Source organism: Sebastes umbrosus, chromosome 16 (genome assembly GCF_015220745.1).
Source record: "Sebastes umbrosus isolate fSebUmb1 chromosome 16, fSebUmb1.pri, whole genome shotgun sequence".
Lineage (NCBI taxonomy): Eukaryota > Metazoa > Chordata > Actinopteri > Perciformes > Sebastidae > Sebastes > Sebastes umbrosus.
Genome location: NC_051284.1, coordinates 8,472,201 through 8,488,698, shown reverse-complemented (window position 1 = coordinate 8,488,698; position 16,498 = coordinate 8,472,201). Strand labels below are relative to the sequence as shown.

General features: G+C 40.1%; 1 long non-coding RNA gene across 1 annotated transcript in view; it reads right to left on the bottom strand.

The window, feature by feature from the left end:
- The window catches only part of LOC119474808, a 408,694-nt gene that overhangs the window by 33,520 nt on the left and 358,676 nt on the right, over positions 1 to 16,498 (bottom strand). The gene's annotated exons all lie outside the window — the stretch shown is intronic.

The window sequence follows — 16,498 nt, the reverse complement described above, 5'->3', positions numbered from 1 at the left end:
CTAATTACTGTAAAATGGAAAGTATGCTGAGTGGAATCAGAGAAGATACAACCAGGCTGCTTTTTAACCCGCAGCACTAATCATCACTGCTATCCATCAAGCTGAGCAGAATATGAAAGCACATATTGACAGTGGCATATAACCCCCATGATATAATTTGATCAGAGCAATTACAGTTCCCTTATCCCTTCATTAGCTACTGTAAATGTATCAGGGATTCTATAAAATAAGTACATTTTCAAACAAAACTTAAAAAAAACACAGGAAACGCTTTTGTATATTCACTGCAATTGGTTTTGCACTTTTTTGCTAATCTTTAAATGTGGTAAAATACTTTATATTTGAACAGCAATTAACATAATTTGGCTTTTATCATCACAGTGAGTTGTCAGCTCACTTACTTTTATCTTATCGGGGCCACTCATGCCCTAATGTGATTTTAGAATTAATATAAAGCCTAGTTTCCACCGAAGAAACTTTCCCCTGGAACCAAGAACCTTTTGAGGAACTCATTGTGTTTCGACCGCAGGGAACAGGGTCTAAATTAAATTCTGGGGACATTTTACGGGGCCCCAAAAAAGGCCCTGGTCGGGGCCAGAAAGCACTGCTGCTTCAACTGTACCGCTTCATTCATAAAACAAGGAAGTACTCTAGTATCGATTAAGGGCCATTTTAGGACGGGGGGGGGGGGGGGCGGGGGGGGGGGGGGGGCATTTCTCGTTGTTTGATGACATTAAACGTAAAGTAAGGCTCTGCTGTTGGCTTCCCGACACATTTAAAAAAAGACAGAAAAAAAAAGAGAGAGCGATCGTGTGAGTGAGCTGAGAGGGCGAGCGGCAGAAGAGAGAAAGACGTAGTGCGGCGGTACCGTGAATGAGAGAAAGAAAAGTTATTTTCTGATTGTTTCATGGCGTAAACATTCTAAAGCACAAACAAACAACTCTCAAACACTCAACAGAAGATTTGCTGTGGAGACAAATGCTTTCAAATGCAGCAGTAAATATTGTGTCATTGAGACAAAACCACCTACCTTTTTTTCCAGCGTGTTTTTTAGATGAAACAGGCAGGCACACTGAACTGCAGGCTTCAGAGTGTGTTCACCACTGCTACGTTAAACGTTATGTCTGAGGAAGAGCATCTGCTCGAAACGTCACTAAGATGTGCCAATAAATTGCTCTTAAAGGGAGTTACAGAGTGCAGACCTTCTTCTACATTTTTCATTGCCGTCTTCCGCTGGTCCAGCACTCTCCTACTACAATTTTGAATGCGCATGTCCATTTTACGTTGTTTACCATTGGGACCTCCAACATTCCTCGTCCCATGTCATATTTCTTTTTCATACGTCAGCGGACTAATTTGCCTAATCTTCGCAGGTCTTTATACCGTGGGGGAAACACAGACTGCAGTGGGCTGAAATAACCTTTTAGTTCCTAGAAAAGTAGTTCCAGGGACTAAAAGTCTCGAGAGCTTTTGGTGGAAACCCAGCTCAAGATGGATGAATACCTCTAATTGGGGTTTGCAGTGCTGATTACCTGGTCCACTTGTTTATCAGTATTTGTATTTATTTATTATTCTCTTTTCTGGACTCTAGCTTTTGGGGTTGCAAATACACATACAGTACTTTCTTTGAAAACACACATGGTGAATGTAAGAAGCATCCATAACTGTCCCCGATACCATCTCTCAGCTTGTATCTACACTACAGCCACAATCAAAACCAACTAGCAACCTTGAGTTTAATGCTAGGGCTGAATGAATCTGTTTTTTTTTTTTGTTCTTCATGATTTTCTCCCATAATTCTTCTCTGGACACCAACTTTGTTGACAAAAAAAATCATCATTGCAGACAGTGCAACGATCAAGGGCTGTCAAAGTTAACACGATAATAACACTTTCAAATTTGTTCTAACAGCACTAATTTCTGTCACGCAATTTGTTATTTCAAAGTTGTATCGGGCTCAGTTTTAAAGCTAGAGTCAAGATACTGGTATAATATGGAACTTATAATAAGGAAACCATTGGTGCAAACCATGTCATAATAGCTTGTCACGAAGGAGGCTAAATAACTCTCCAAACTTACGATAAACTTTGACGAGGAAAAACTGGCATAGACATTTTCAAAGGGGTCCCTTGCTTGAACTTTGACTTCAAGATATGTGAGTGAAAATGGGTTATATGGGTACCCACGAGTCTCCCCTTTACAGACATGCCCACTTTATGATGCAGTTTAGGGAAAGTCATAGTCAAGTCAGCACACTGACACACTGACAGCTGTTGTTGCCTGCTGGACTTGAGTTTGCCATGATTTGAGCATATTTTCTATGCTAAATGCAGTACCTTCTGGACAATATTTGTCATTGTTTTGTGTTGTTAATTGATTTTCAATAATAAATATATAAATACATTTGCATAAAGCAAGCTTATTTTCACATTCCCCTGTTGATAAGAGTATTAAATACTAGACAAATCTCCCTTTAAGATACATTTTGAACAGAAAAAAAAGTGTCATTAATCTGTGATTAATCGTGATTAACTATGGACAATCATGCGATTAACCGTGTTTAAATATTTTAATCGATTGACAGCCATAGCACAATGATTAGCAACTGGTAAAGGTCATATTGCTTTTTAGTTTTAAACAGGCAGCCCATATGCAACTGTATGAAATGTTAAATTCAAGAATAATTAACCAAGCGTGTTGTCCCATGCCTGCTGATTTATCACAAACAATGCTCTCAGAATCTACATGATATTTCCCCACATAGATATCTCCTTTCATCCACTCTCCTCGGATGAAACTAACCTGACCTGTTCAACATATTATGACAGTGTTGTAAGACATGATTGTCTCTTTTTCATTCATTTAGTCATAAACCACCCACTGTTACTGAAGCATCAAACAACCCACGAGGTGCACAATACATCTAACCTCTGGAGCAAACAGCACTCATAGCATGACAACATAATCAGAGCTCTCTCATCTCACCAGATGATACAAAACATGGAGACAGCGGTGAAGTGCTCACACATATTATTACAGTCATTCATTTACATTTGAAAACATCCACCTGGTGCTCTCATTAGAGTGACATTAAAACAACTAACTCGATTTTTTCTTGTGACCACAAATTGATCATAATGAAGCACTACACTGCCAAAACTATATTTGTAAGTATGAGAGATTGTATGATAATTTAAAATCCTGTCTGACTTGTTTGGTGTATGGGTTGGATTATCTAGTGCTGAATATACAAGGCTTAATTCAAGCAAACTTCACTTGCCTTGTCTTAATGAGCAATTTGATGTTATTTGGGATTGTGTTAGATACCTGTTCCGGACCACCAGCATTCTTTGGCACTTATTTTTAGTTTCAAGACAGGGATGCGCGATTTATGACAAAAATGATAATCACGGTTATTTTTAACAATATTTTAGGGACAAAATATTTTTTATTGCAATTTCACATTTAAATAAACAGAGCTTTCAATTCCATTCGTGCAACATTCCAGCTGTCAAAAATTATAAATGTTATGTTATATGACATTTTCTCAATATCTATTGTTAATAAACATAATAACATGCTGAGTAAGGGATAATGTACAATTTGCTGGTCTTGAAATAAACCCAGACAGGTCTTTGCATTGCCCTGAAGGGTTTTATTTCACAACAATGGCCAAATAGCTGTACATTATCCCGCTTATTACACGGCTACTTACTTAAAAAATCAATAATTTGACACAAAAATGGTCCGCCAGAGTCCGACATCAAAACTGCGCCCATAGCAATGGTCTGTCATACAGAGCAGCGATCTGCTATGTAGAAATGACTGATCGTAGAATGCCATGATTGACCAATCTAAATTGAATATTCAACAAAGCCATGTAATAACATTAAAATTACTGCTGATGGGAAAGTCATTATTTTCGAAAAACCAAAAGCCAGTGAGATTAATCATCTAGGGACCATGAATGTCAGTGCCAATTATTGTCCCAATCCATCTTGTAGATGTCGAGATATGTCAATACATAAGTGAATACATACGTGCCAGTTGGTGGCACTAGGGGAAAAGTCAGGGGGTCACCAAAGTCAATGTGATTCATCCTTTGGTGACCACGAATGCCTAGTCCAGATCATATAGTTGGCGATATATTTCACTCAAAACCAAAAAAAGGTTTTGACCACCATAGTCATTCGGAGACATTGTCTGCGGAATGTGAATGTCCAATGTCCAATTCCATGGCAATCCACTAGCTTTTAAGACTTCCTGTAACTTGAAAGGTTTTCAATTTGATAGGGTATTTTTTGCAGTGTAGTATACAACATAAAACAAAATGTAACCTCATTTACTTAAAGGAAGACCATAGTTTTCCAATCAAAGTCAGAACACGTTAACACTGAGCTGCAGAAACCTTTTCTTGTCAGCTGACATTTCCATCATATAGACAAGTTAGCCCAGGGGACACAAGCAAAGGAGATAACATTGGCATACAGCTAATACAAGATAACAAGATACCATGCATCCATACGCATACATTATTTATAGCATCAGTTTCTTGCCCAAGTCCCTCCAAAAAAGCGTGTGTACCCCAATGGTCCATCCATTCCTGTATCCATCCATCACCTGCAGCTGCAGCAGAGATTTATGATCACATCACAGTGTCTCTAATCTCTGCTCATAAACTCTGCAGGAAATCTGAGGCAATCACTTCAACCTCTGTCACTCTCCCGTTGTCTCTACTTACAGGTTTATGTGCAGGTGTAAAATCCCATATTATAATTGACTTGTCTATCACTCTCTAGCCTCTCTATTTGCATTTTCAGGCACTTAGCCGATGCTCTTTCCCAGAGCGACATACCAGGAGTGCAATAACAGGGCTTCAGTCCCAGATGAGCAGAAATTACAAGCCATGAAAAATAATTCATGCATAGGTCTTGCAAATGTGTCACTCGTTGGCTGGCTTGGCTTGCAATATATGAATATATATTGAGCCAAGCCAACAAGTTCTTTAAAAAAAAAATCATACAATAACGGATCACTGTCATGCATAAAATGCAGAAATGTGAGACAATGTAATATGCTAAATATTTGGGCAAATGCAGGCACTTAATTGATTGGATAACAAAGGTATGGACTTACAGCTACTCAGAATTGCATTTGGGAACATTTTAGGAAATACACATATTTTCCTCCTTGCCAAGAGTTAGATGAGAAGATTGATAACCTCTTAAATCTGTCTATCAAACATTAAGCTATAGCCAAGAGACAGTTAGCTTAGCTTGGCAAGATGACAGGAAGAAAGGGAGAAACACCTCGCCTGGTTTACCAACAAACAAACTGTAAAAATGCCTGTTTTAATGGGTAGTTGCATCCTGTAACTACAGTGAGCCAAAGTGAAACCAAGAACTGCTGGATTTTAGTCCAGAAGAAAATCCCTTTCAAAATGCCATTGGCATTTGCATCAACGCTAATATCAAAATCCAGCCTTTGAACATGTCCTACATATAAACATGTACAGTGAGCCACACGTAAGTATGTCTGTTAAACTAAGGAAGGTATTTAAAAAAAAAAAAGTTGACCTATGTTTAAAGAGTGAAAGAGACACACTGGGCGGATGGGTTCAACAAACACAAGGCTTTCATCCAGGAGACTGCTGTTTGTGTCCCGTATGTCACATTTCACTTCCACTTAACAATCAGCTGATTATTCATGTCCCATGTTCACAACATCCAGTCACATTTTCAGTGTCACAAACGTAGTTTTAAGCCCAACCATGTAGTTATTTCCTAAACCTAACTCGCCACGTCTATTTTTCTTTCTTTCCAATGTGCTTAGGAGGCTGCACTCCTGTCAAGCCCGCCATTAGTAAGCAACCAAAACCTGCGTGCTGCGCTGACGATGATGATGAAGTTGCAGTGATTTAGCACGAAGCCTCACTGACTAAACTTAACACAATCAAAACAAAGATGCATTTCCCAGCACCGTAAATCCTTCACAGTATTGATTTCTCTGTGTCAATATGACTCATCTTTCAACCGGATGTTGTGACGTCCTCGGACAGAAAGGGTGAAGCAAGTAATATAGTCCTTGGGACAGACGGTAAAGCTCTGGGTAGTCTTGCACTAAAATGATTAACTTCTCCTCCTTATATTTACCATGGACTGATTTTTTTTACGGAAGAAATAAAAGATATCTGTTTGCTATGATTGGTTGTGCCTCATCAAATGACGTGGTGCGTGCTGCAGCATTCCAAAAGTCAAACTATTTTGATCTCGGGGCGCAGCCGTCATGGCTTGAAAAACAGCCGCTTGTGAATGCTTGCGTGCTGTGACAGCGTCGTTCTCGCGTTTCAGTGCGACTGCCGTGCATCTATATTGGCAACAATGGATTTGAGTGTGCAAAAGACGCGGGATGTGTACTAAGTTGTTTTGTTGCCTACGTTTCTTTGTTTGATTAACAACATTAAGCACGTGTTTACTGCGACCAAAAAGTGACGCCGAGGGTCCTGACCAAGCATCAGTATGGGTGACGTGCTGGGATGAGAACGTGTTGGACCATCTTGAGTTAAAAGCCCCTCCTCAACAAAAGCAGTGGTGACTCCATGGGTGAGTGAAGGGGTTGGCTGAGACATTTTTGAAGAGAGGAGGACAGATAGAGCACAGTTCCAAGTGGCACGTTGGTCTAAAGGGTCTGACTCTCGCTACGGCTGCAAATCAAAACCGTGATGAGCCCTGAAAGCTTTTTTGTCCGTCTAAAACATGCTTGAGCACGCGACTCATCATATATTATTATCACCACTTATTTTTTTTTGCCTGGATTAAACAAACAAAATTTAACTTGTTATTTAGATGATGCTGAGCTAACTGTCTCCTTGCTGTAGCTTCAGTGGGATCGATCTTCTCATCTAACTCTCAGCAAGAAAGCCAAATTTGTGTATTTCCCACAATGTCAAACTATTTCTTTAAGTACCAGGGTCACATTTTCTAATTGTTCTTCATTCAACGGCTCTCTTCTTTAACAATTACTGTGAAAAAAAACCCCCACATCAAATGCACCTTGTTCTCCCATTTGACCTTTTATTCTTACATTCTCTCTCAATCTCCTGCCTTCCCTTCCCACTTTCCTATTTTCCTCTTTTTTCTAATGCCTCTCTCACTCTCTTTCCTCCTCATACTATTCACTTTTACCTCTCCCTTTTCACCCACCCCAGATGCTTTTGTCCTCCCGTTGAAAACGGCAATTGCACTTTGGCCTCCAATTGATTTTATTGGCTGGAACCCCAGCCGGTAAGCTGGCGGCTAACGAGATCACCGCTGGTTGCGCTAAACACAACTGACAACAAAGAAACTGGTTTTCCACCTTGTGGGAATAGGCAAACACACAACACCCCCACCTTGTCAGCCAAGCAAAACCTCTCTGCATCTCACAAGTGTTGGGATCCATCAAGTTAAAACTGACTATAGATACACTTCACTGTGTGCTATGGAGAGTAAGAAATAGGCCATGTGTGCAGGAGTGTGAGTAAATTTAGATGTGTGTGCAATTTCTCATGTGTGTGTGTGTGTGTGTCTGCATGACCGCTCCACCATCTCGCTCCCTGCTTGTTCAGCATTAGTGACTGTCAGGTGCCTGGAGGGAGGTCCCACTGCTCGAACCAAACCCACACCAGCTGCTGTTGCTGCGGCTCTTAGCTGTTTATCGCTTCAATCTGGTGTGGATGTGTGTGTGTGTTTGGGTAAAAACTGCCAATATGCTGCAAATTGTATGACCCAGCGGTAATACAGGGGAATGGAAACAACATCTAATTTGCAACACGTTTACCGTATGTGTCGAATGGATTGAGTTCCAATACATATATCTGATGGCTGACCACATTTTGTACCGCAACAAGGATGTGTGTTCAACACAGGTATGTATGACCTGCGTGGGAGTCGTTAACTTCAAAATGCTTCAATGTCTTGGTCAACCGTTTTCCCTGAGACGCACATTTGTTGAATGTCTTGGCCGTGTGACATCTGTTGGGTCATTAGTTGGTGTGGAGATGGTGCTGAGTTGGGTCATATACACGGTTCACATGCAGCAAGACGGCCTTTATACATCAATGCTCAAGCAATTTTAAGCTTAAAGGCCAAGACGCACCAAACCAACATCAAAGAACTAGCGGCAATGAAGGCCGGCTGTTCAGTCGCGTTTATCTTGGCCGACAAGTTGCCCCTCGAACACACCGCAAAGACTACAGCCGACGGCCAGTTAGCACGTACGTTCTGCGCCTGCGTGAGAGGAAATAACTCTCCCCACCAGCATGGAGCGGTAGTCTGTATTCGTCATTCAAAAAGGGCAACCGGAAGACCGAGGACGGTGGATATACAACGCGTTGTTATGATACGTATACACACCACTCTCACTCACCACTTAGCTTCATTCCAGATGGCCATGTGGTGTTGTGAAAATATCCGTGTATTGGAATGAGCAGATGAGATGAAGATGAAAAATGAGAAGAGCCTTCTGTGTGTGCCCTCTTGACTTTAGTCGTTTGCTTGCTTGCCTCACTTCCGTTTCTCTTCTACTGCACTGATTCGCTTAATCTGAACAGCCAGTCAGAGTGATTTCTCTCACCAACGGGCTTTGCCGCGGATTCACTTCGCACTAACACCAGCATGATTCTCTCGTCCATGAGTAGGTCCACCCTTCCTCCTGCATGTTGATATGGCTGGCGGGTGTCAATCAGGAGAGCAAATATATTTTTCATCCCAGTGAAAATGTTGTTTTTGAAAGGCTAAATGCCAACAAATATGGATTGAAGCAGAATATTTTGTTAGATTTTGCTACTAAGTAGAAAAAAAAAAATAATATATATATATACAGTATATCTTTATATAGTTTTATATACAGACTTTTGTATACATTATCCAATAAGTGTGTTATTATGATTTTAGTTATACATGAGCAAATCTAATTTTGACAACCTCAGAGTAGACAAATCCTGGTGTACCCCCTCTGATCTTCCCGTACCCCAGGCCGGGAACCACTGCTTTGAGGCAACAGTATGTTTTAAACAATGTGCTTGTCGGAAACCATCTTTATCCACTTTACCGTCTATATTCATATCATCATCCAACACTAATGGATTTTTTCCATATTTATGTTTTCCTTCTTCAGCAGGACAGTCGAATACCTCTGGGATCAAAGTCAAAACTCAAGACTTACATTTGTTACAGTTAACGGTGGTCTGAGGCTTTAGAGATGTGGAAGCAGCAATGCGCAGTAACACAAAGTTCCTATTACAGTAAGACATACATGAAAGGACTGTGAAATGGTGGAACATTATTCTTTAGTGATTGATACACATGCACCAACACTTTTGAACGCCACAGCCCATGCATCCCGTCCAACATACCTTCTCTCTCATTCAGTTGCCATGGTAACAGCTTTCTCTCCATCTCTCCCGCTCTCTCTTCGCTCCCCCCTCGGTCACTTCTCTCCGTGCCACTGTCCAGGCTTCCTATGACCTAACACAAACACATATGTCCGGTCAGTAGTTAGAAGTTTGCATTATGAACTGTAGTTTCTATGACAAATGTCACTAAATTTCCTGCACAAATGTAGTAAAACATTTGAGATGAAACCGAGAAAAATATAAGATAGAAGTGATCTACATAACATCTACATAAAATGAAAATGGCTACAGCCTATTTTTATGTACCTTGAAAATGAGCCAGCAAAAGTAAAATTAGAAGTCTTTAAACAAATATGTGCCATTATCAAACTAGGACACATTGTGATGCAAATGAACCATATTGTTGATTCAAGTGCCAATGCATGCTAACAACAATGTGCTTTGATGGTTTTGGCATGTGGTCACTGTCAGTTGCATTGAGGTTTTGAGGCTTGACAATAATAGCACATTTACAGTGGTTGGCTGTGTTCCATTTTAGGACAATTTGATATGTAGATACTAGATTTATGCATTTGTTATTGTAGCATAAAAGGTGATACTTCAGACACAGCATGGTTGTGGTCCTCTTCAATTCATGCCACTTACAATGTAACATGTAAAAAAAGTTATCACAAAAGTTTCACAGTTAAACCAAATAAAGGTTTAATACACAGCTTTCATGTTGCATTCAATTTGTTTACATGCCTTTAAACATGCAGTCGGCAGAATGTTTTTGGCATCATTAGGCAAAAATTATATAAAAACCTTTCAACATATTGTAATTCAAGTGCTCTGGGAGAAAACTAGACTTCTGCACCTCCTCATGGCTCTGTTTACAGGCTTTAGAAAATCTAGCTCATGACGGGAGACTTTGGCCAATCACAGGTAGTTTCAGAGAGAGAGCGTTCCTATTGGCTGTTCATTCAACGGAGGCAGCTGTCAATCACTCGCACACTCCGAACAAACGGTCAAACTAGAGAGAACTGACCAAATATGAATCAATATTATGTTACTGTAATGCCTATTTCACGCCTGAAATGTTTTGTAGAGTCTTGTAGCATACTGTTTAGCTGTAAAATGAGAAAGTGTGGTCCGGCTGGTGGGCGGTGATTGGTATTCCCTCAACTTATCTCAACATGGCTCCCGGGTCACAAACGTTTTCACTACACAAGATGTTTCTGAAACATTTTATTTGAGAGATAGGCATTACAGTAACATAAAATTAATTCATATTTCATCAGCGCTGCCTAGTTTGACCGTTTGATCGGAGTTGGCGAGTGATTGAAAGCTTCTCAGAGACGGCAAAGCTCCAGCTTGGCTCTGATTGGTTGTTTTCCTCCAGTCTGTGAAATCTCGCAGATGCCAGGAGCACCGGAGGACACGGATGCACATGTTTTTTTTCAGATTACCTGTCTCATGTACTACTGTTAGGATATAGTGACCGTTTTATAAAATTAACTTTTTTTAAATATATTTGCCTCAAAAAAAATAAGATCGAGTTAAATCTCAATACTATAAATAATGCATGCGTCGTCCGATTTGGTTAAAGCTTTAAAACTAAACAAGTGGGTGCAGTTGGAATTCATGTATCTCCATAGTAATCCCCATAGTAATATAGTCTAGTGTACTTGCAGTGGATCCATATCCCCCAGCTTCTTACATTTCAAAGGAGACCAGATATATACGTACATATAAACCTTGGTTGAAGAGCTATTCCTGATTCATTTTGGGTATTTTATTTTAGGTGTTTTTTCCAAAGGATAAAGCTGCCTAGGAGGGCTTTGGCAAAGAAGCTTAAGCTTCATGTACAATGGGTTATGACTGACCCATAATGGCAATGTGAGTAGGCTGCATAGCTACATCGTACATAGCTGACGTGCTTCTCCTCAAAGACTTACATACACTATCAAGACCGCGGTGGCTACGGACATACCACATGGGGACTGCAGGAATTTTAATTGGTCAGCAGCATATCCTTCTTGTGGTTTTTCCGATGCCAGTGGAGATTGTGAGTGAACATAACATGGAAGTTATTTTTTCCTTTTCAGTAAGAAAAATCTTTCAAAAAAATTCCATTAAACACCTTCTATTCATCACCAGTACAGTGTATGATACAACGTAAATACTGCTACTGCACAAAACACTCCATAGTCAGTACTTGAATGAGGAATACCAACTGACCGTTGCTTGTACTACAAAGCAAAGAAAGAATGTAGCTGTAAATCCTTTCGTATAGGCATCTATGGCAAACTTCAGGCAACCCTGGTGTCAACAAGTTACATTTCAAGAGAGTCATAAAGTACCTTATAAAATGGATTGCAAGGTAACTAAAGTTATTTAATAGAAGAAGACGTTATTCTGCCCGTAAAACAGTTATTTTGGACATCTGAACATGTTACACTTACTCTGCGGCAGTGTGTCCTACTGTGAAAATAAACTATGATATCCAAAGTATATCCATGATATTCCATAAGCATAAAAAGATACTGTCAGCCACGGTTTCCATCACACCTGTGGTGCTCTTTTGCCTTTTTACAATTTCGCTTTTGTTAGTGAATTTGGGTTTAATGGAAACCAAGCGTCTCTCTTCACCTTCTAGGTCCTATGCTCCTATAGAGCCCGACTGATTTGGTATCGGCCTACCACAGATATATCAATATCTGCGTATGTGTTGTGCTATTTGCGCTGACATGAGATATTTAATTTTTTTTAAAGAATATAATCAAGAAAAAAGATGGTTGGGTGATTTCAAAATAGTGTCATCCTGCCAGTGTTTTCTTGACAAAATTTAGCATAATTTTGGAGCGTTATTTAGGTTGAGCCCACTATTATCCATTGAATTATTAACTTTGACGGCCCTAATTTATACACACACATATTCTTTTCTTTTTTTTCCATGCTCCCTCAACACCTCTGTATCACAGAGCATACTAATTAATTAAGTGTGTGTAATTAACATTCACTCAGGCACTTCTTTGCTTCATAGGAAGCGCCTTAAAACAAATCTCACCTTTGGTAACAACAATGTCAGTGGAAGACAAAAAGAACACATAGAAGAGATCATAACATATTCAGAAAAGACGTTTACAACATATCACATTCACTTTACCTCTAATGAGATGCTCGACTTTTCCACCGCATATATCTCGAATATCTTAACTCGACAACCTCTTCCTGTCGTCAACCTTTGTACTTCTTCTCACATCTTGACGGAGAAATGGTTGAAGTACAACTGTTTCGACTTCACCAGAATTAACCAGGTCAGTTTATAACAGGAAAAATGATGGGTATTAGAGTTGGAGTTAAACCCTGCCATCCTTGGTGACATGATCATGCTTTCTTAGTCCATGCAGACTGTATAGAGTGCATGATAAAGCCCTTTTAATAGCCCTCCAACCTGCGTGATGTGATTCCTAAATGTCACAATCTTCCTGCAGCTTCCTGCAGACACATTTATTACTGCAAACACACTGGAGGTGACATTCAAATCAGCTTCCAGATTAAAATCTGAAGATTGAGTCCAAATAAAAAGAAGAAGAACAAATTATATTACGTCTCAGGGGGACAAGAATAAGAATTGTGTCCAGACAATCAACAAAGCCACAACTTAAGTGTAAATGTGACAGAGGTTTTCAACTCAACACTTAAAAAATATACCACAGATGGGTTGCTGAGCAATGTTATTGTGAGAGGTGCACACACTCAGAGGGTAAAGAAAAAACAAACCGGAGTGACTGAGTTCATGAGATCAATATGAGGAGTTGTTTTGGGTCTTAAACTGCACAAATCACAAAGGTAACAGGTGGAAAATGTTCAATATGCCACGATGGATGCTCCCTGGTAGCTCAGAGTGAGAGCGCCCTGGATGTCGATAAGGTGGTGGATCGTTTTGCACAGAAACTGGTGAGGAAGAAAAGGCTGTTTTAAGGTTATTGTTACTGTTATTATGGTTGTTTAGTTAGTGATGGTGTAAAAGTGTATCAGGCTCCATATGTATATGGAGTCAGAGCAGTCTCTCAATATTAATGAATGCACACAGAATGATTCAAAATGTGTTTTTTGATTTATATATAAAATACTCACAAAAAATATATATACAGTATGATTCTTATTAGCAGGTGATTATACACTAAAGAAATCATATCCTAATTGTTACACACTGGTCCTTTAAGTGATCAGCTTGACGTGCGTTTATCGCTTTGGTGTGTGACTTGGTTTGGTTTGGATTGAAAATGCATCACGTTGTTACATTCGGAATATTTCACAGAAAAAAATAATTTCTGTTCATGTTTCTGTTCAACTGATGAGTATTAAAAATTCTGTTAACAGTGAACCTTTTGCCACACTACATGCATCTAAAGTGATGCATTAACACAAGACATGTGTAGCGTGTGGTATATTTTAATTGTAAACAGCAGGAAGGTCATACAGCTTACATACTTACATTGTTATGCAATCACTATCCAGATTGAGGGGCTTGAATTGGGCAGAAAAACAGCAGGATGCTCATATAGGATAAAATTATTTTATTTTTTTTTTGTTTATTTCCTGCTAACACTATTTGTGTGAGGGTGGACGTCTGTGCTCTTAACCTGTGCAGCTGCCTGGCTGGGACCCACTCACAGTTAACTGTGTGAAGTCACGGTTAGCATTATGACTTCCAGCTGCTGCCATTTCTCATTGGAATCCAATGAGCCATGTGAGCTAGCCAGCTAGAGCCGACAGACGTCCATCAACGTGATGCAAGCAGTAAAAAAAAAAAAGTTTTGGAAATGAGATGACCGGTGCTGCATACAAATTCCTCTCAAAAAACTAATTTTCCATCAAATTGCGTCATACACTACCTACTGAGAATGCCCTATCATGCATGTAAAGCTATCATGTCAGCTGTGAAACATAAAATGAAGTGGAATACCTACAGTACAGGCAACCATGGACTTTTTCTTTGTGTATGTTCCCTTTGCTTTAGCCACAGCTATCGGCCGTACTCCTGCATGTTGATTGGCAGGTGTAAAATGGCTGCTTAAAACCTGACAGCCTGTTAATTGGCAGATGGTTGATTGGCTACATTTAATTGGCGGCTGCTAACTGACTGTTGAGGCCCATCTGTGTACTAACATTACTCGCTTTGTGACAGCACTTCACTTAACCATCCCTCGCTTTAGATGCATGCCGCTCCCCCGCTTTCCCATGCCCATTATAATTTGAACACGAGAACACTCGACTCCTCTAAAAATGGGACATGCATTAGCATAAATCTGTTTTTTTTCTGTTTTGTTTTTTTGTATCTATCAGGTCTCCCTCCTCACACACACACACCTCCATGCCCTCAGGTTACAGATTACAAGACGTCTTGGTTTCCACCTGTGTGCCACCGACTCCGTGCTTCTGACTGTCTGTCAGTCAGGTGGGAACATTCGATAAAGTCGTTACCGTGTGCCTCATCATCTGATTTTCCTTGCATATGTTTGTGCTGACAGTGTTAGCTGTCATTTATCTCCCAGCGGTGACACAAAAGAAAAACATCTTGAGATTTGCTCTATTGTTCCTTCATTTGTTAGTCCACACATTTTCTCCTGGAAAATGTATCTTATTTTTAGGGCTGTCAATCGATTCAAATATTCTGGGTCAGAGGGCTGACTTGACTATGACTTGCCCCAAACTGCATGGCTAAGTGGGCATGTCTGTAAAGGGGAGACTCGTATGGATTTTGGTATATAAACCAATGGTTTTCTAGTTTCATATGACGCCAGTATCTTCACTGTAGCTTTAAAACTGAGCCCATAACAACCTAAAAATTGCAAGTTGTGTTATTACCTCCACCAAGGCCGAAGGCCTAGGAAGGAGGTAATGTTTTCACCGGCGTTGGTTTGTTTGTTAGTTTGTTGGTTTGTCCGTTTGGAGGATAACTCCAAAAGTCCGTGATAGATTTGAATGACATTTTTTGGAGGGGTGAAGTGTGACACAATGAACAATCCGTTCGATTTTGGTGCTGATCCGGATCATGATCCGGCTTCGGGAACTTTTTTTTAATAACCCTGCTCAGCCTGTGCATTAACACCCCAGGCTTTAAGACTTTCGCAGCGTAAATGATGACGCGTTCTGTTTATTCGGCATTTTTCCCTCATCAAACAAGGTGACATTACAGTTTACTTCGACCAAGGCACACTTGGTGACTGTTGCAAAGAGTTGCGACGACGCTTTAGGTGAGTTTGATTTTGTTTCTGACCACTTCCACTGAAGTGATTTTATGATGCTCCGCTATGCTGTTCCGTGACGTACAGCTGATCTCAACATAAACTAAAACACATGTGGATGGCGTAAGCTGAACGGCGAGGGGGGGCAGCGACGTACATGGAAACCTGCTTTGACGGAGGTCTGCGCTCTCCGAGTGCACTTCTAGTTGCGTTAAAGAAATTAGTGGCGTTAAAACAAATTTGCGTTAATGCGTTATTATTGTGTTAACTTTGACAGCCCTACTAATTTTAGTTTATTTTTTTTATTCAAACTGTCAGAAGACCTGAGATTGAAATTGGTGAGAGAACAGATTGGTGAGTAACTTTGAAATCATTTATGTTGACTGTGTGGAACTTTTACAGTGGCTGCTGAGGGCTGCAGAGGCTAAAGTCTGCAGGGTATACTGTACTCCGGCTTTTGCTGTTAACCTTTACTGATGAGTTTTATTCTCTCACAGTGACAGGCTAGGTGGCTGTCTCACTGGGGGCCCATCAAAAAAAAAAAAAAGTGAAGACATACTGTACTGTAAGAGCATGCTTTAATTGCTTTTAAAGCAGATGCTCAACGGAATAACACCATTAGTGAGCGAAGAATACTTTGTTCCCATTAAGTTGGAGGATATAAAGCATGCATAATGGTCTCTTACAGTGCAGAGAGATGACAGACAGGGAGCACAGGAGAAGAGTAGGAAGGACATCTTTTAAAGTGTGCATTGTGTTTCAGATTTTTTTAAAGCTGCACTAGTCAGTATTTTAATGTCAGCGATGGGTGAAATGACTACATATTATATGAAAGGAGTCACTCGGAATGACAAGCTCAGAAAATGAT